Source organism: Gobio gobio (assembly GCF_949357685.1).
Source record: "Gobio gobio genome assembly, chromosome: 23".
Classification (NCBI taxonomy): Eukaryota; Metazoa; Chordata; class Actinopteri; order Cypriniformes; family Gobionidae; genus Gobio; species Gobio gobio.
The window spans coordinates 36,947,071-36,967,930 of NC_137119.1; the positions used below are offsets into that span (position 1 = coordinate 36,947,071).

At 36.5% G+C, this 20,860-nt stretch overlaps 1 protein-coding gene across 1 annotated transcript in view; it reads left to right on the forward strand.

Annotated features, from left to right (window-relative positions):
* The first annotated feature begins 8,854 nt into the window (after positions 1-8,854).
* st18 (ST18 C2H2C-type zinc finger transcription factor) overlaps positions 8,855-20,860 on the forward strand; it is a 65,304-nt gene continuing 53,298 nt past the window's right edge. The window contains exon 1 of the mRNA XM_079806703.1: positions 8,855-9,114. The gene's annotated coding sequence lies outside the window, so the exon portion shown is untranslated. The remainder of the gene's footprint in view (positions 9,115-20,860) is intronic.

Genomic DNA, 20,860 nt, shown 5'->3' on the forward strand with positions numbered 1-20,860 from the left:
GGCAATTTTATTTTTTGGGTGAACTATTCCTTGGTTTTTCAGTGATATTGGTTATTTTGAGCAGATGGGTCACACAATGGAGGGATATTGCATTGCATCTAGACTGACTCTGGATTTCTGTTACCCAAATATGAGTGCACATCTGCTATTCTGCCCACAGGTCCATGGAGGCACCTAGTTAGGAAGGCATAGATAATCACTTCAGGCGATGCTGGAGACCACCTTGTTAACCAGGTCTACAGCAACACACCGCACACATCCCTGGAGGACTTTAGGTTGTTGCACTTGTGAGTCCTATAGTTTCGAAACCTTATAGATTCCAAGAGGCGAACCTCGAATCCAAAACGCAGGAGTCAGTGTCACTGACATTTTCACACACATCCAATGATCTGTGAATTCTTTTAATCCGATCAAGCTGTTCTCCAGGTATTTGTCGGCATCCTATAATTAGCATTTGCTCAGGACGCTCATGCTTTGATTGAGAAAGCCGGCATGGACAGGTGAGTCTCTCTCACAGGTGTTTTTAAACCATTTGACACACTATCAGTGGACACAGATGGACTCCATTCCACTTATTATGCGCCTTGTTAAGACAATTTGCTGCACCTGAGCAAAGCGGAGTTTGTCATGACAATGGCGCTGTGTGTGATGCATTTCTTTTTAGGCTTTTATAGTTCACCCAAAATGAAAATGGTCTCATTTACTCTCCTTCTTGTTGAAATCTCAAGTTTATTTCTTGCGTAGAACTCAAAAGGACACATTTTGAAGAATATTCATGCTGCTCATGCGATTAAAATGGATGGGGGCTGGAGCTGTCGAGGTACCAAAAGGACAAAAGAGCCTCATAAAATTCGTAAATTAGTCCATAAATCCTGGGCTGTACATCAGAGGTTTTCAAACTGGGGTCCAGGGGGCCACAAGAGTGTTTTGAGGTAATGTTTAGGGCTGTAAAACTGCTCTAGACTGATATTTTGTGATTACAAATATTGCATTCGAATTTAATTAAAAAGATAACATCATATAATAGTGGCTAGAAAATATATACACTTACAGTACCGTTCAAAAGTTTGGGGTTGGTAAGATTTGTTTGTAAGGATTTGAAAGAATCCTCTTCTGCTCATCAAGGCTGCATTTATTTGATAAAAAATTCTGTAAAAACTGTAATATTTTGAAATATTATTACAATTTAAAATAACTGTGTTTTATGTGAATATATTTTAAAATGTAATATATTTCTGTGATCAAAGCTGAATTTTCAGCATCATTAACTTCAGAAATCATTCTAATATGATGATTTGCTGCTCAAGAAATATTTCTGATTATTATCAATTTTATAAACAGTTGTGCTGCTTTTTTATGGAAACCGTGATACATTTTTTCTGGATTTAATAAAGAGAAAGTTCAAAAGAACCGTATTTATTCCAAATAGAAATCTATTGTAATATTATAAATCTCTTTACTGTAACTTTTGATCTATTTAATGCATCCTTTCTGAATAAAAGTAACTTACTTTTATTCAGCAAGGATGCATTAAATTGATAAAAAGTTACAGTAAAGAGATTACAGTAAAGAGATTACATTTTTTACTTTAAGTAATTTTCTAGATAATATTTTAATGATTAGTTCGGCTTCAGTACAATAACAATAATAAAATAAAAAGCACACGCACACGCGCACACGCGCACACACACACACACACACACACACACACACACACACACACACACACACACACACACACACACACACACACACACACACACACACACACACACACACACACACACACACACACACACACACACACACACACACACACACACACACACACACACACACACACACACACACACACACACACACACACACACACACACACACACACACACACACACACACACACACACAGTCAAACCAAGATTGATTCAGACACCTTCAACATTTTCTCCCATTATCACAGTTTATTTGCTATATACGGTATATAGATATGTCAGATAACTTTGATAGAAAGTTATGTAATGGATTACAGTCAACCAATCAGCTGTCAGCTGTTAAATTTAAGTACACAATTAGAGAATACCAATTTAGGTCAACCAATCACCAAGCAATGCTTCATTGTGTTCAGTCTGTGGTGTCAAAGGTCGCCGAAGCAATTAAAGAAAAAACACTTCAGCAAAACATGGTCAGGTTAAAGTGTCTGAAACATTTTAGACCAAATTGTTTAATCAATTTTACCGGTAATCCACTTTATGAACAATTTTTGGGTATAATATGTCAGTTTACTTTATTTTGCTATCCTCACTTACATAAATGAACTATAGTGTCCTGCACCCACTAGTAAAGACTAGACTAGTGTCTATATACATAAAGTGCAAATAGCGTGCCTTGTTGGCAAGTGCTATTCGTATTAGCTCCGCCTAACAATGCCCGGTAGGGCCAAACAAAGAAACATCAAAAAACGCTCATATTTCAAGGTCTTCAGTGGTGCAATCAGTAAAGCGTAAGGCTTAAGGATCTTGGTTTTGACGCGATCGACCCAGGTTCGAATCCGCCTTTTGCAGAGCTCGCTCTTCTCCTCTTTTCCTATCACATATCACATCGGAAAGGCATATACTTTCAATAAAAATTAAGAAATGTTCTAAATGTGGAAATAAAGCGCCTAACGGAATGTTTTATAATAATAAAAGCATGTATTGGGTTAGGGGTAGGTGTAGGGAGGGCTTTTATTGTCCCATTAAGGCGGCATCCATTTAATTATTTTAAGAAATATAATCATTTACATGTTATTATTGCATCTTGTTAATGTACAACAATACTGAGGTGCAAATAGTACGTATCTGTCAAAATAAAGTATAAATCGCATGTAATTACTATTTACACATACAGTATTGCAAAGAACTGCTATTTTTTATATGGTGTAAAAAGAATATATCACTATTTTCACTTAGTAAATAGCATCTACAGCTATTTGCACTTAGTGTAAATATCATCTATCGCTAAGAAAATGTTATTTTCACTTGGTGTAAATAGCATATATCACTATTTGTACTTCGTTTTTTGGTTTGCATCTATTTTTGGTTTGACTGTAGCGGTCTTCATTTTTTACGAATGCAGTTTAATGTCCATTTAATTTGGGATTATTATTTATTTACTTTTGAAATCATACAATAGTTTTGTTGTTTGGAACAGACAGAAATGTTCAAATATATCCACTGAAAATCTAAAATTCGTTCACTGTAGTGCCCTTACATTTTTGCATCAATGACATAAATAATGACATTGGTTCTCGCAGGTCTTGGAGCCAATCACAAAACGTGAATACAGACACATCAATTACATTTGGCAACTATGGTGAACATTAAAAGTAAGTGAAGATTTTCGCTGAATAATTTCATCTGTTTCTCACACCAAGCTATTGTACGACTTCAAGTAATATGAAATACAGTGCACTACGTTTATGGTGCAATTTTGTTCTTTTTAGAGCCCTTTTGACAGCCCTTGGTCACTATATGCTTCCGCTGTATGGAACAGAGCGGTACGAATCTCCTTTTGTGTTCCACACAAGAAAGAAAGTCATACTGTTTTTGAACAACATGAGGGTGAGTAAATAACATAATTCTCAGTTTTCATGAACTATTAGGTGCTATTAGGCCAAACGAAATTTGTCCACATGGTCGTCACATATTTTTTGAGCACACCGGATTAGAGCGCCGTAATTGAGCTCTCACAATGTCTGGAACAGTCTTTAAAATACTGCAGTAAATGTGCCACAGTAAGCATTTCTATCTAAAGTATAGAGTTATTCGTCATAGCGTGTGTAGGATTGACTAAGGCACATAAACAACAGGTTCCAGATGCATTTAACTTTGCTTACATAATTGGCGGACTAATGCAAAAAGCTTTTAGACATTATGTGTGACCCAGTGTGATACTTTTATAAACGCAATCAAACATTTTCTCCAAACATGCAGTGTACTTTAAAAAACGCAGACCTTTGTGTGACATGTCATTTCATTTCGCCCACTTTAGCTCTAATTTTCCCTCTAATATACACCTATTGTGGCATGTTTTTTTTTTTTATAATACCCCAAATCAAACACCCAGAATGCACTTTTATTCACTTCCTGATGCTCTGGACCGCACGCACTCAGTGGAAGAGTATGTGCAGCATTAAATATTATACTTTCAACAACAGAATAGTCAAGCGCAAGGATTTCATTTGTTTCATTTCCACTGATGTTTTGATTCATCAAGACGGTTGTAACAAAGTTGATCCCTTTTAAAACTTATTTATGTGTCATGTTCTTTTCTTTCGCCAGCTGTCTGGGCACATTACGAGAGATCAGCGACGTCTTGACCCACTCGAAATCAGATTGCCCGGTCGTTGGATCTTCGAGAACACCCGAGACAGGTTTTCCATTAAGTAAGACGCTTGTAGCGACAACTCCTCACTTGTGTCGCCGGAGATTACGGGAGAAAGAAACATGTAGTTTAATGTTGTAAGTGCGTCCGACGGCCACGCAATCTGTCCCCTCACACATATAGAAGTGACAAACCTCCCCGAAAGCAGTTGCGGAATTAGACTTTCAAATGAAATCTACAACAAGATCAACCGCCAAACCTTTTGTAATGACTTGCCCTTCTGTCTCTGTTCCTCAAAATTCACGCTCGACTGATGAAAAACTCGCCGGACATTGTGCTTGCGCCTTATCCTCTAGAGAGAAGAACAAAACAGATATGAGCTTTCTCTGAACCCGAGGAAGGGGGGGTTGAAAGGGTCTTGGCAAGAATATACGCGCGCACGCACACATGCGGAGACACGTCAGATGGGAGCATCTTGTGGGCCCCTCACTCATTTTGAGGACTTGGCCATGGGCGTCCCCCCTCAAACCCTCTCCTCGCCCTCCAGAAGTGTGGCGCTCTTTGTCATTGTAATCCCGACTCTATTTGTTAAAGGCTCACTCACTGTTTGCTCTCGCTGATGGCTGTACATTTGCACGCGTGTGTATTTACAAAAGTCAGCAGGCTGAAGGAGTGCCGTGACATCATTGCCGCTGGGTTTTTTGTCACACCCTGTAAATGCGGTGTCCTCCAGACAGGCCCCCCTTACACAACCGTTCCCAGAAGTGACAGTCTACAGGGAGAAATTACACCTCATCACTCCAGTAATTACTAGTCCTGCTTCTCTAAGTCACCAAACAACATCAAACCCACAGGCAGGGTCATTCTTCAAAACGGGTGACATTTGTGTCTCTCATGTTCGCGATATAGCCGATTTTAGGATAGCTGATGCCTATTAGGTAAAACTTTAATATGTGTTAAATGTATCTTTAAAAAATATTATTTTATATGATTCCCCCATCCTTGATATATTAGCAAATTTCCACATTTTGATGGAAACTATTTATGTGGAAATAAAACTTGTCTTTAATATAATTATATACAGTCAAACCAAAAATTATTCAGACACCAGATATGACTTTTTACTTGTGGGTGCAGGTCACTATAGTTAATTTATAACAAAAAGTAAACTGTGGCATTTTATTCCCAAAAATTCTTCATACAGTGACCATCAGTAAAATTTATGAAAATTTGGGACCAAAATTATTCAGACACTTTAACCTGACCATGCTTTGCTGAAGTGTTTTTTCTTTAATTGCTGAGGCGACCTTTGACACCACAGACTGAACACAATGAAGCATTGTTTGGTGATTGGTTGACCTAAATTGGTATTCTCCAATTGTGTCCTTAAATTTGACAGCTGATTAGTTGATTGTAATCCATTACATACCTTTCTATCAAAGTTATCTGACATTATCAAGATGAATTTGTTCTGACAGTTTAACTTTGAGTTCTTGTCATATTTTATTACCATTTTCTAAACTATAGCGAATAAACTGATAATGGAGAAAATGTTGAAGGTGTCTGAATACATTTTGTATATGGGTCAATGACATGGCATGTATTTTTTGTGTCCGAATTCATTATTTTCCTAAAAAAAAAAAAAGTATAAACACCTGTCACATATCAAATTGATCTACAATATTTCCTTTATTAGATACTCTTGTAATTTTTTTGAAATTCAATTGACTTTTTGAGTTGTGGTGTTTCAAAGACCTAAAATGTCAGGTGGTGCGACCAGCAAATTTATATTTAAAAGTATCAATTCCCACTGCAATTGCACAATGAAGTAAGAAATATAAATGTAAACCATTATATAATGTATAAAAATAATTTAAAAAAAAACAACAAAAACATAAAAACCCCTTAAGGAAAATTGTGTTCTGAACACATAGAAAAGTGTCCGTTTAAATGAATTGGACTAAAAGGGCAATACATAGAAAAGGAAAAGGGAATTTACCATGTGATATGCATTTTACAATGATTCATATGTATATTGTATACATATGAATTGTATACATATTGTATACACCATTATATATATATAATTTTAAATTAATACCACACCACCTGACATTTTCTGGGTGGTAAAATCAGAAATCTTGTTTAATAATGAATTATTGCATGTATATATGTGTGTGTGTGTGTGTGTGTGTGTGCATCTGTGTGTGTATATACAGTATACTATTTACATATACACAGTTAAACATACATATTATATAATCGCAAACTTTTATGTTACATGCAATTAATCGATTTGTCAGCACTATTGATTATACAATATTTGGCAACACTTTAGTTTAGGGTGATTTCTCACTAACAAGTTGCTTATTATCATGCATATTACTAGGGTATTGGCTGTTTATTAATACTTATAAAGCACATATTAATGCCTTATTCTGCATGACCGTATTCTACATCCCTTAATCCTACCCTATACCTAAACTTAATAACTACCTTACTAACTATTAATAAGCAAGTTTACTGAGGCAAAAGTTGTAGTTAATAGCTATTTAATAGTGAGAATGGGACGTGTGACGGATATGTTTTAACATTTTAACTTTTGTTTTTTATATTTGTCTGAAGGGAACCATTTGTCTTATAGACTTTATGCGCCAGAGAAACAAGATCTTTAGAATTTAGTTTGAATTTCTGTTTTTGTGGTAGCTCTGTATATTTTTATGGCATCGCTGTTGAAGAGTAATTCGTGGGTGAAGTGGGTTTACTTGTTATAGAGTTAGCGAAAGTTATCATGAGCGTTGCAATGTTTGAAGCGGATGTCATGACAAATGTCAGTAGACCGGGAAGATTTTAAAACATAAATCCGTAAGATCTTACCTTCATGCTGTGGAAATACAGAACACAGCGAACACAGTGCTGAAAAGGGGCGGGGCTACATAAGGTTTTTAGGATAATAATAAATGTGATCATTGAAAAATGTCTTTGTAAGGTCAAATTCAACTGTAAAACTGCCTTTATCTCTTTTAAAACATAATTATGTACAATGCAATTTATCAACACGTCATTAATATGAAAAAGAGAAAAAATATATTTGTTATATAAACTTTTTTATTATTATTTATTTTTTAAAAACTGGAAAAGGCACCACTTTCATATAATCTCTTTCCACTAATCTTAAAATTTCAACCATGTTACTAATATTGCTAATAGTGAGTAATTAACTAATAACTATTCATAATTTTCAAGTTTTCAATTTGTCAAAATATCCACTTGTGTGATAACTCACAATTATTTGTACGACTTGCTGAAATTATATGAGATTGTATACTTCTATAAACATACTTCCATAGTTTCTTTTCCTATTACAATCTTGATTTGAGGTTTAAGGGTTAAGGCTTTATGGTTAGTCTAGGCTTAGATTTGCAACCCAACTTTAAAGTACAATTTCTTAGGAATTTGGTATCTCTAGCAAATAACATCAGCATTATTCTAATTCTAAGAAGCCTCTTTTAGTTCCGCAAGGCTTGTAAAGTAAGTTGTAAAGCTGTCAACCATGTTACCGCCAACCTCTCTGAAAGCGTAGTTATGATCGAAAATATATATCATTTTATCGTAAAGTCACCAATGCACATCGTTATATTTTTAAAATAATGTGTCCTCATAATCTTTAGTCAAAATAACTTCCAATCCCTCTTGCAGCATCTCTTCTCCGATGACGTGTTTACTGGCGAGAGGGCGGGACAACCTGTCACTCACATGAGATCGACCAATAGCAAACCACAACCATCCAATCAATTCCACCATGCACAAAATCATCGCCCTACATTTTATATATGCCACAATAATAAGTTCCGTTTCATGCCGACTTTAAGACGGCAATTGATTAACACAAAAACACATAATTTATCTGATTAATATTTTTTAAAGCTCACAAAATGAACGTTAAATCAAACAGCGTCCGTTTCGTAGAATGACCCGGCAGTACTCGTGCAATACATAATAGCATAAAAACCGGGGAAAGACTAATTTCAGAAAGGGCATGGAGTGCAAATAAGCAAAAAACACATCCACCAGGGCGACCTCTCATTACATATACTTCTGCTTGTTGTTTCCGTAGCAATAAAGTGGCAGACATTGGAACTGGTCTGTTGAGCCATTGTTATCATCTCTGACCATCTGCTACCGAAGGCTGACATTCCATCTCATTTGCATGGTAACTGATATGGGGGGAGGAGAGATTGTGGGTGGAGTGGGATGGGGTAAAGGCGGGGGGGTGTTTGGAAGGACATATGCCCAAACGCCCATCACAACAATATATACGTGAAAGTTTAGTTTTTTTAAAAGACCCAATTCCACGCAAAACACGCACCTGCATGCACATGTTGGGAAAAGCGGGATAAATCAGTGTGTGCATGTGGAGAGGGATGGAAGAGAAAAAACCTGTCTGTTCCTCCCCTCTGTGCGCCGGTTTTTATGTTTTGCGGATGTGGGAGTGGAGTGAAGTGTGTGTGTGTGTGTGTGTGGTAGTGGAGGGGTTGCTGTTGATGTGCAAATGTGCATCATATTGAGAGCTTGTGAATAGGGAGGTGTGACGTAGAAAGAGAGCAGAACGCAGGTGCTTATCTCGGGGCTGTCACAGACATAGTGTGTCATATTCCTGGGGACTACCTTTCAAAAGCTACCGGCTCCAGCGCTAGAGCATCAGCCGAGCAGGGACCACAGAATCCGCAGCTAACTTTCAGCATCAGTCAAGTAGGTTGGTGCTCCGCTTGTTGTTGTTGTTTTTTCTGATGTGACAGTAGCCGTCTGCGGCCGGTGTTTGGCTATCAAATCGAGCTGTTTGTCTTTGAGCTGACGGGATGTGTTGCTGTTGACAGCTTGGTACAAAAGAAAAGTTTTGAATGAGAATTAGGGAATTTGGAATTTGCATTGTAACATTCTACTTGACGTTTTAATAAAAGATATATATTTTTTTAAATGTACTGTTTTAGAAAGTAAAAAAAAAAAAACTCTAGCACTGCCAATGCATTTTACTTTATTGTGTTTTTACTTTTTTTTTAAGATTAGCTTTATCGGTCACTGAACGCGACTTCTGATCGCTCCAGGATTTAGAGAGCGCAGGGGCAGATTAGACAGCTCAAACTGTGTATTTGAAGAACAATGACCTATTTTTGAATCGCACTGATAACCGTAGATGTTGTCCACCTAAATGAAAGTCCCTGTGCGTGTGCCGGAGGGTTTAAGCGAGTCTTAGACGTGTTAGCATTGTGTGTTAGCACAAAGCTTGGGCTTTCGGTACAGCAGCTGAGCACACACAGCCCTTCCTGTCTTTCATCTCAAACTTTCAGGCTTCGGGGCTGCGCTTGCATTGCTTTCAGTCTGCAGGTCGCACGCCGTTTGCTTTCTGTTTAGTTTTTCAAGCTCTGTGTTCATGTGGCGTCGTGGATAAAACAGACTTTAGCTTTGTGTTTTTTGTCTGAGAGTTAATATTTTAAATGAGCTGAAACTTTTAGATGAGCCGAAGGACATTTTCATTCTTAGAAATGAGTTATGTTGTGCATTTTATACAGCAGTTATTTGAGTTTGCATGTGAGCTGAATTTCTAAATGGAAATTGCCATGTCAACAGGTTATTTTTCTATTGATATTTTATGTTGCTGTTGATGAACAGGCACACCTTGTACACTCTAAAATGAGCATTTTAAAGAAAAGATACTGTGGCTATTACGTTGATGTGTGTGTTTTTTGTACTGACTACGTAAAGACAATCTTCATAAAATAATATGCCATTATTTTGTTAATCCAACAGAACATTTAACTAAAAGGTACAGCAGTTTTGTTTTGCTTCAATCCCAAATCTCTATGTAGAAATCCATAGATTTCCCTAATAAAACCAACTCACATTACGTGCATCACCTTTTGAACTATTGTCATCCACCGCTGTTTAAAGCAAAGTCGACAGTATTGTGTGTCGCTGAATGATGTTTTATCTTCTACTGTTCAAATGTCAGGCTCATTACAGGAGCAACTGTCGTGTGAGAGATCAGGGAACTGTCCATGGTGCTGCTCAGCAAACCGGTCCTGAACACACTCTCTCTTCCTCACACACAGGCCTCAGCTTTGCTGAAGGTCATCTGGGTTCGGGCTTTAACCCTCATGACCTTTTGACCCGCCCGTTCACGCCTACTCAGCTGTTAGCAAACACCTAACCACGAGGAAAGCTACTAGTGCAACTCAAACGAACGTTTCGGTTCAACTTCGTAGTGCTAAACATCAACCGTTTGCACGCCATTTTAGCCCAATAAATCAAGAGACGCGACACCAAACGCGCTCACATGGTAATTGTGTACCCGTGTAACATCTTGTTACCTGTTTTTCTCCCCCTCAACCCCTTGCGCAAAGCCATCCATGCACAAACTTCACTTGGTTAATCCAGGCAAATGAATTTTGTGGGTTTAATTCAACAAGGTTTTAAAAATGTTCCATCTGCTGTGGAGCAGCTGGTGATAGACTGAATGTAATTAATTACTTAACTTTTGAACAGTAGTCCAGGAAAACAGAGCGCCGTGTGTGTGTGTTGGAGAAATGCAAGTGAAATCAGGAGCATGGCAGGAAGATTACACACAATAGAGCAACGTTTGATTTTTAGCGCCGTCCGTCTGACGCGATGACTTATATTCGCAATTAACTGAAAATGTGTAAATGAAAACAAAGCCTCTCCATCTGATTGGCTTGAGCGTTTTGTGAGCGATTTATGCCATGCATCAAATGTTTCTTTGAATCTTTAGGCAGATATCTTTCATATGACTGTGTGATATGAATTGTGAATCCGGCATGAAGATCAATTTGTACTCGGGCAAAAATAGACGTAAATAAAAAAAGTAAAGCAGGGAAAGGCAGCGAGCCATGTTGTGTAATTAAAATTACATGGGCCTTTTTTGACACTTTTTTTTTTTCTCTCCCTCTGAATATATTTCAGCATCTACCTTGATAGCAGTGTTACCTCATTGGCTGCGGGTGTGTTTGTTGGCCTAACTATAAAGGATCTGCCTGCACCCTTGTGGGTTGGGAAGAATTAGGATTTATGAATTTATTTCCTCTGTTGTATTGTTTAAACAGCTTTGGTTCAGTTTTGATCCTTTCCTATGCCTTTGAGGCTGTTCCATGGTGTCAGCTGTTGACTGATAGTAAGAGAACTGCCGCACAGTATGAATGAAAGAGAAGTAGCGGTTGGTAAACACTGATAAGGGATAAATAGAAAGCGGTCAGGCAGAGATAGTTCAGTGGGAGCCCAGATTGTGTGCGGTCTGGTAAAATGAGATTCTAAGCCTGTCCTTTTTTATTCTTCCACCCCCCCTTTAACCACACCATCCACCACCCCTTCACCACACACACACACACACACCATCCACCACCCCTCCGGATTGCGTTTGTCTGGAAAATCTCCAGTGACCTCGCTCGGCAAGTCCTAGGCTTTAGAAATCTTTAAAAAAAATTTTTTTTATAATGGTGTGTGTGTGTGCGTCTCTGTTTGTTTTGTCTACTGACATGGGTCAAGTTAGCCAATAGACATGTCCCTGCTGATTATGGACAGCTGCCACTGGTGTGAGTCCCACCTTAATGCATTTTACACAGAATTATGAGAAGAAAGACAATTTGGAGTCAGAAGGACACAGCAGCCTGTGTAACGTTACTAAACGTCGCTCTGGTATTAAAACACATTTCTTTTTGTTTTGGACAGCAATACTGGCATTTAGCATTCTTTCGCATTTTTTCCAACATGCTGAAGTAATTGAAGTAATTTTTATTTATTTTTTTAGTCATGGCCACAGTAGAAATTAAATAATAATAGATACATATTACACATATCTATTCATGTTTGATATTTGCATCGCTTTGATTTTAAAACACTTTTCTTTTTGTTTTGAAAAGTGACATGGGCAATGCACTTTTTTCCAAAACTTTGGGGTTATAATAATACAACAAAGTGTACCTTATTTCGTAAAAGTAAGGACTTTTTTAAAATTAAAAAATATATAAATCAGACTTTTTTCATTAATAGTGTTACACATTATATTTACATGGCTTTGATTTTTAAACACGCTTCTTTTCGTTTTGTGATATTGGCAATGCACTCTTTATCATTTTTTTGATAACCAAAAATAGTACAAATCTTTTATTTTTTTAACTCATGGTCACAGTGCAAATAAAGTGATTATAGAATTAAAAAATATTCAATTAATAGTTTGATAAAAAAAACTAAGGAAATTTGTAATAAAAATATATAAATCAGAATCTCTTCATCAATAGCGTTACACTTTATATTTACATCGCTTTGATTTTGTTTCGAAGAATAATATTGGCAATACACTCTTTATCATTTTTTGATTTAGTACAAATGTTACATTTTTTTAAGTCATGGTCACAGTATAAATAAAGTGATTAAAGAAATACAAATATTTAATTAATAGTTTGATATACTTGTTTTATTTATATTTAAATAGAATATCTATGCAAATTTTATACTTGCATATTGCATATTTATCCTACTTTTGCATCTTTTGTAACTATTAATATACACTAAAATTTAAATATCATTAACTGCATTTACTATATCCATTAGGGCTGAATATGTAAAGACTCAATGTTTTATTTAAGTTCATATATGAAAGCATTCTGATCTTTATTTATTCATTTATTTTTTGACCTTTGCTTGAACACCCCTGAACGTTTTTTTTTTTTAATCTATCTTTTATGAGATTATAGACAGTCCTTCATAAGTTATACCTTGAGGGTCACCATGTGGTATATTTCTACTGAAAATAGTTCAGCCCATTGTGCGTCGCTGCCTAATGAGATTGGTCGTTAAATGAATGACACAAAGGCTGAAGGGGGGCGAGCCGGGGGGATAGAGACCCAAAGCACTCGGTTTCCCCTCTCGCCACGCGACACAACAGCAAGACACGGCGTAACCCCGACCCCACCTCCTCTGCTCTCCACTAACAACACCTTTCATGTCGCTGTGAAAAGCTAGCGTGGACGTGGTAAGTCAGGTGGCCCTTCACTGCCCCGCTGACTGTGTTTGTGTCCGTCTGCACGTCTGTGTTTGTTAAGAGAAAGAGAGGGAAGCGGAGAGGTGGGTAGGGGGTGAGAAAGATGCTTGGCTGGATGGAGGGCTTGATCTGTGAAATGCATCAAGACAAGTGCAGTGCTTTTTGTAAGCTGTCATTTCCAGGGTCGTGTTTGAGAGGGGTGACGCTCCTGGAAGCAGAGTTGAGACACTCTTCTGTGGATAAAACTCTTCACTGTAATTAATACATTGTTTGTCTTTCCGTATGTACACTTTTGTGTTCGCCTCATAGTTCTTATCTTTAGCTGTGAAGCGTGTTCATTTGGGAGCTGGTAGTTTTTCTTTAGTTATGCATCGAGAAGTGTGGCTTTTGATTATGTGCGTGGCAAGTTGACATTCATGTATTGTGGTGAAAACTAAAGTAGGTTCTTTGAGATGTTAGTCAAAAGCCAGAAAAGCTTGCCTGCTGATTTAGTGGACTTTACGCTACTTGTTTAACTGATTATTTCGGATTATTTCTCAAAGTTTGCTTCTGCACAGTTGCTTTTAATAATGAGGTTAAAGTAAAAATAGATATTTCATGGCTACCACTTTTTTTATTGTGTCATTTAGTTATTTTAAAAGTTTCCTATTGTTATAATATAAAACAGTGATTTTGGTTTCCCACAAATTTGGCATTTTTGGCATTAAATATTGTAAATTGATATTTTATAGTTTGCGACATGGCTTGTTATTTTTTAAGTAAACGTGTGGTTCAGATGTGATGCGCGCACACACACACACACACACACACACACACACACACACAATGTAATATCTAAAGTTGTGGTCGATCACAATCTGATAAATGCGAATGCAGAGAGTTTGAAATCTGGAAACTGAAACAACTTCAATTCATAAAGTACTTCTTTATTGAACATTTGGTCCTTTGAAAGATGCATATCCCCCCCCCCCCTATGGCTATGAGAATATGGGTTAAGAGTATTCAGAATCCATCCTCTTTATTAAATCCTGGGGTTAAGTCAAATTTACATTTCCTTAAAGATTATTCATTTTACTGATGCATATAATCATGTTCAAGTTCCATCTGCTGGTCTGGGAAGCTTGTTTTAAACTCGTAATGTGGCTTTTTGACCTTTTAAGTAGAAAATAGTGTGACCTCACTGTAGGGTCACAAATGTGTGCGTGTGTGTGTGTGTGTGTGTGTTTGCTTAGCTTGTCCCTAGAAGTGAGCTGAACTTTGCTTTGGGAACATTTTGGGATGATTTTATTTGGAAAAAGAATTGGTATATTGTACACATAAATATATAGAGATGATTTCTTATTCTAAAAATGCTAAAAGTTTTTCGTATTGGGTTATAGAGTTACACATAGTAATTATACACACACACACACACACACACACACACACACACACACACACACACACACACACACACACACACACACACACACACACACACACACACACACACACACACACACACACACACACACACACACACACACACACACACACACACACACACACACACATATGTAATATAATTAGCTTTAAATAGAAGTTTGTGTGTGTTTGTTTGTTGTTGTTCTCACACAAGCATTGTAGTCATTAGGATAAAATAAGGCAATTGCGGAAATCTTTGCAAATGTTCTTGGAGTTTATGTCTTATGCTAGACATCATTTATCGTAAGCACCTCAAAAGCAAGTTGTAAAAACAAGTTTATGACGAAAAGTGTGCACGCATCCATTCTGTTTTTATTAGAAGATTACAGAACGGGACTTCATAAATCCATGATCCTGATCCCTCAGCCCTTTTGGACATTTTAGTTAAATCAGAATTCCCCACTAGTCCTCTTTTTAATGCATAAAATACTTAGGCGCAACTCTTTCCAAACAAAGCTTACTCGGACTGGGAATTCCTATGCCAGAGGTAAATCCGAGTTAACATGGATTTAGACTGGCATGAGTTAAAGGACTAGAGTTTGTAATCCAGGTGGCCTGGGGATTTCGCCACACACTGGCAAAAATCACTTAAAACTCCCCGAGCAGCCTGAGCTGCAGTATCCAGCCTGCATGCGCTGCATCTTCCTGAAATGATGACAGCACAGGCGGAGATGTGCTGAAGCAGAGCTCTGTGGTGCTTGTGTCTGTTTAGATGCCAAAGAGGACTTTCCGCCGTGTTATAGACCTGCTCGCTTTGGTTTATATAGGGATTTGACACCGTTTGAGTTGCCGAAGATGCCGGTTTGCTCGACTCAGCTTGTGCATGTGTTGTGAGGGGAAGTGTTTCTTTTTGGTACTCCCATTAATAATGCTCAAGTGTCCCTCATATTCACTGTTCCTATTGGCCTTATATTAACTTGGCGTTAATACGGAATATTTAGCATTGATAATTATCAGTAATATTATTAAAGCTACTTTTAAACAAATAAAACCACTCACAAAGTAGTGCATGTTTGAGTGTAAAACTTTACAGACAACACTTTTTTCTTCATAGTTGAACTGATATAATGACAATCTATTAAAATGTATTATTATTATATATATTTGTTTAAATTGATACTATTATTTCAGGTAGCGCATATATTCTATTTTAAGTGTAAAACTTTACAGATTACACATTGTCATATTTTTGTCCTTATAGTGGAACTGAGATAATGGCATTAAACACAATTAGTTGTGATTTTAATCTCTTAATATATTCTTTAAATTATTTTAGTTATTTATTTTTAAATGGATGCAACTTTAATCTATTGTTATTAATATTTATTATTTAATAATTGATACTATTAATATAATTAGCACATATTATACTTCAAGTGTAAAAATGTTGTCCTAAAATAATGTCATTAATCACATTTTAATTGATCCTATTATTGTTTTATTTATTTTAAATATAATGTTTTTAATCCATTGACAGCAACAAAATGTTTAAGTTGCTTTATGCTACCGGTTTAACAAAGTATAAAAGTTCTCAGGTTAGGAATCGCTAGTGTATTGGGAAAAAGTAACCCCCCCCCCCACCCCAAATGTTTAATTCTGAAGAAAGCAATTTATGCGAAGTGCAAGTGCAATTCACCCTCACTTGCGTTGCCAGATTGTTTTGGGGTTCGATTTCATAATCAGAGCTCAACACTGTCAGTGGCCGCCAGTTTCCAAACATATGCCATGAAGGGCAACCTTTCCCTTTTTCTCTCCCCGTCTCACACTGCTGGAACAAGTGAGCAAACAGGAGGGACAGTGTTTGTGGAGGATGAAGAAGCCATGGTGAAGTGGAGTTGTTTAATGACAGGAACAGCTGACTCATTAGGCAAGTGCAGTGAAAGGTAATTAACCCTGGGAAAAGTACAGCTGCCATGCGAGCTGTTCATTTCAATCTTATTAGGAATCAGGAGTTTAAAGGGTCTTCTCCTTTCAAACCCTGCCCGTGATATAGGCCTACCACCCCCCCCCCCCTCTTTCTCTTTTTCCATTTTTTTTTTAACCCAAGGGCTTCAGAGCCTGGAGACCTGCCTTTTGTGCTCCAGGATTTAGCTCGAATGGTAGCCACGGCTTCAACAAATTGCCGACCACCTGGTAGTACTCATGCATCCTCTCTATTGAGATACCTTCCCGGCCTGAAACAATGGGCCGGATCAGTGCGTGCTGATAACGGAGAACGGGCGTGGAAGTTGTCCCTGCTAACACCTGGCCTCGATTGTGGCATCTCATTTTCGTTTCAGATGCCCTTTTATGCTTCCCCAAAGCACATTAGAGAAGCGATAGGTCAGCCTTTGAATTCAAGATGTAGAGACAATGCAATGCAGTTGTTAGCATAAATAAATAACTTTTCTGAAATATATCTGTGTCCCTAAACTAGATCTTTTACTAGACTTTAATGAAGTATCTCTCTCTGTTCAAATGGGACTTTACTTTAAAGTCCCATTCAAACCATCTGACTTTATCAAAAATCTGTTTTTGAGCCAGTTTTTTAATAGTTTTTGTCTTCACACAATAATATTACATTTATTTTTAAAAAGCTTTTTTATTATAATTATTACACTGTAAAAATATTTAAAAAGTAAGTTACCTGGTTGCCTTAAAATTTTTAGTTCATTGAAATTAAAAAATTGAGTTAATTCAATGAACATTTGAGAATCGACATCACTCTTTATTCAAATATTATTAAAAGATTTTGTAAGCATATTGCGTAATTGTGTTTTTTATTTGTAATAATGCAGTGAAACATGCCAAATTGTGCTATTTTCATGATTTATCACAACATTTTTTATTTCATTTATGTGGTACAATAATATTTTGAGTTTCTATTTATTAAACCAACTCAATTTTAAGGCAACCAGGTTACTTACTTTTTTAAAGTTAAACCAACACTTTTTTTTTACAGTGATTACTATTATTTATTATAATTAATTCTTCCTATTGCAAACAACAGTTTTATTGTGTGTTTGCTGGCAAATGACAAACTTCTCTTAAATTTTAAATGTGTATATTATATATATACTTTAACTCATCAAAATAAGTTTACGCAACTGAACTGTTAAATGTAATTTGTACGTTTAAAAATGTCATTTTAAGTTGCAATGACTTAAACATCCAAGTTGATTGTACTTAAAAATTTAAGCCCAAACCTTTTTTTTGTGATTGCAAACAACATTATGTATTTGATGGCAACTTGATGGCAAATAGTGTTAAATCAATAAATTATAACAACATGTTTTTACGTTGCTTTAACTCATCAAAATAAGTTAAGCAATTTTCAACTTTTTCTACAAGTTATTCAAAATTCTACTATTTTTTTTAAAGTCAGTTTAATGTAATTTAAGTTGAAATGACTTAAACATCCAAGTTGATTGTACTAATAAATGTAAGGCAGCAATTTTTTCACAGTGTACATAAAAGTTGCTCACTTAAACATCCAAGTTGATTGTACTTAAAAATTGTAGTCATTTCAACTTAAATGACATTAAATTGACTTAACAATCTTATAAAAACAGTTGAAAATGGCGTAACTTATTTTGATTAGTTAACGTATATATGGTATTGCACCTGATATTACTGAATGCCAGAATTATCCTCTAAATGACTTTATAATTTCTTTTATTCGGTCACTTTTGCAGAACTGTTTGCACGAGCTTTAACTTTGGAGCTCTGCGAACGCCTCTTTCCATTGCAAACAACCTTTTTTATCATCCGTGTTTGCTGGCAGATTTCTCATAGAATAATTTATCAGATGAGAAAAGCTTTAAACAGTTGGAAACAAGTGTATCTTTGAAGTTACTCCCACATTAGACCTAGGGACAGATGATGCACTTTAAGGTAATTATACTGAAACTAATTATGCTTGCCCTAGAAAGAAAACATAGCCTCATATTCCAGGAGCTAACAGAAGTTAAAATAGCAGCTTTTGAGTTCTCAGATTTCACAGTTTAAAGTCCCTGGCATGAACTACACGGAGACTGATATCTCGCGTTTACACACACCCGCCCCTTCTAATCTCAGGCGTCCCTTTTCTTTCCATCTTTCTGCCTTTGTTTTTTTAGGCAGAAGGCCTATATAGTGAATGATCTGTGCTGTTGTGAATATTTATTTGTGTGCATTTGATCAATCTTTTTATGTTCCATCGAAGTAAACGGTGTATCAAAGCAATACACCGTAATGGATTGAGCTCAACTCCACCCAGTTCAGACACATGTCAATGTTTGCTTCACACCTCCGCGTGCTTTTTTTATTTCCAAAAGCATGTAAACAAAACCCCCAGCCGCCCTGCCGATGCGCATTCAATTGCAATTATTTTCTTTCTTTCTTCTTCTTTTCCCCCCTTTTTTCGGTTACAGTAAGACGTTCAGCGCAGGGGGGAAATGAAAGTAAAAAAGCAGCTATCTCTCGCTTTGCGCTTTATTACGCCGCAACAGAAAAACACTTAGCATGTAAAATGAATGTGGAAATTATTCCTGGGGTAAACTATAAACACACAAGTTACCCCTCCCGCCCCCCCACCACCATCCTCCTAGATCAGAGTGTAATTGCCAGTAATCAGGTCTGTTTGCAGCTGATAAAACCTCTCTGAATGCGTGGAACCCTCTTTGTATGATGACTCAATTATGCCCGAAGTGGCTCATCAAACCTGGACCATCAGCAGCTTTAATAAATAAGGAGGCACAAACTTGCTGCAGGCGCATTGTGATTCCATTCATTCCATAATTAAATCCATTCCTGGCTTAACCCTTTTCCAGCCAGACGCTACAGACGAACAAAAAGAGGGAGAGAGAGAGATAGAAAGAGAGTGGGTGACCTTGCAATGAGATCCTGTGTGTCTTCATAACTCTCTATGCGCGATACTAGCGAGACAGGTGATATGGGGAGAGGGGGAGAGAGAGAGAGGAGAAGAAAACAGGGAAAGGTGATTGGAAGGAGAGAGGAAAGGGAGGGAGGGAGGTATCTGGGTGGAGATAGAGCTGGAGGTCTTTATTTATTCATTGTTTAGTGCCACATAGTGCTTATTCCGTAATTACACTGAAAGTACAATCTAATCATAACAGTCATTCAGGAAGGGAAAGGGCACCGAGTGTGCTTTGAATGTTTTTTTACGCCTATTTCTTTCTGCTTTTTTACCCTCTATCATTTTACAAAGTCGAGATACAAAGACAAATCTTAATGCAAGCGAGAGAGGACTTGTAGGCATGCACGTTTAATAAAAAAAAGCCATTATATTTGATAGAAATCCGCTTATGAAAAGTCTAAAAGTGTAAATGCAAGATGAATAACACATTTAGAAAAATGTGTGCGCAAAAATGCACTTACAGTGGAAGTCTATGGGACGATCGCTGCTTTCTAACACATTCAACCGCAAAATTCATTCATTTTTTACTGCTGTTATTTACAATATTTTTTATCCATTTGTCAACATTCTGAAATCCAAAATAATAGTGTTTGCTAAATTTTTTGGTATCATTAATATTTTCTATCAATATTTTGAGTTAGTTTTTATTTTTTTCTAAATAGTTTGTTACTATAGTACTATACTATAATTTACTATAAATTACTATAGTAATAACTATAGTTCATGCGTCTAATCATAAACCAATCCCTAACCCTATAGTAAGTACAAATTATTATTACTCAGTCCTGAATTACTCTCTAACATTTTAATTGTAAAGATATAGTAAATGTTTACCATTTTTATTAGGTTAAATATGTCTAAATATTTAGTATAACTTTTTAATAGAACATTTTATATATAAATATATTTCGTATTATTTCAGTTACCTTTTTTGGTGTCATTTTATTTTACAGTGTCCGTTATCATGTTACTATATCATGTAATTACTATATTATAATAACTATATAACTCAACTATCCTATAATAACTATATAACTCAACTATATTATAATAACTATATAATAAACTATACTATACTGACTATA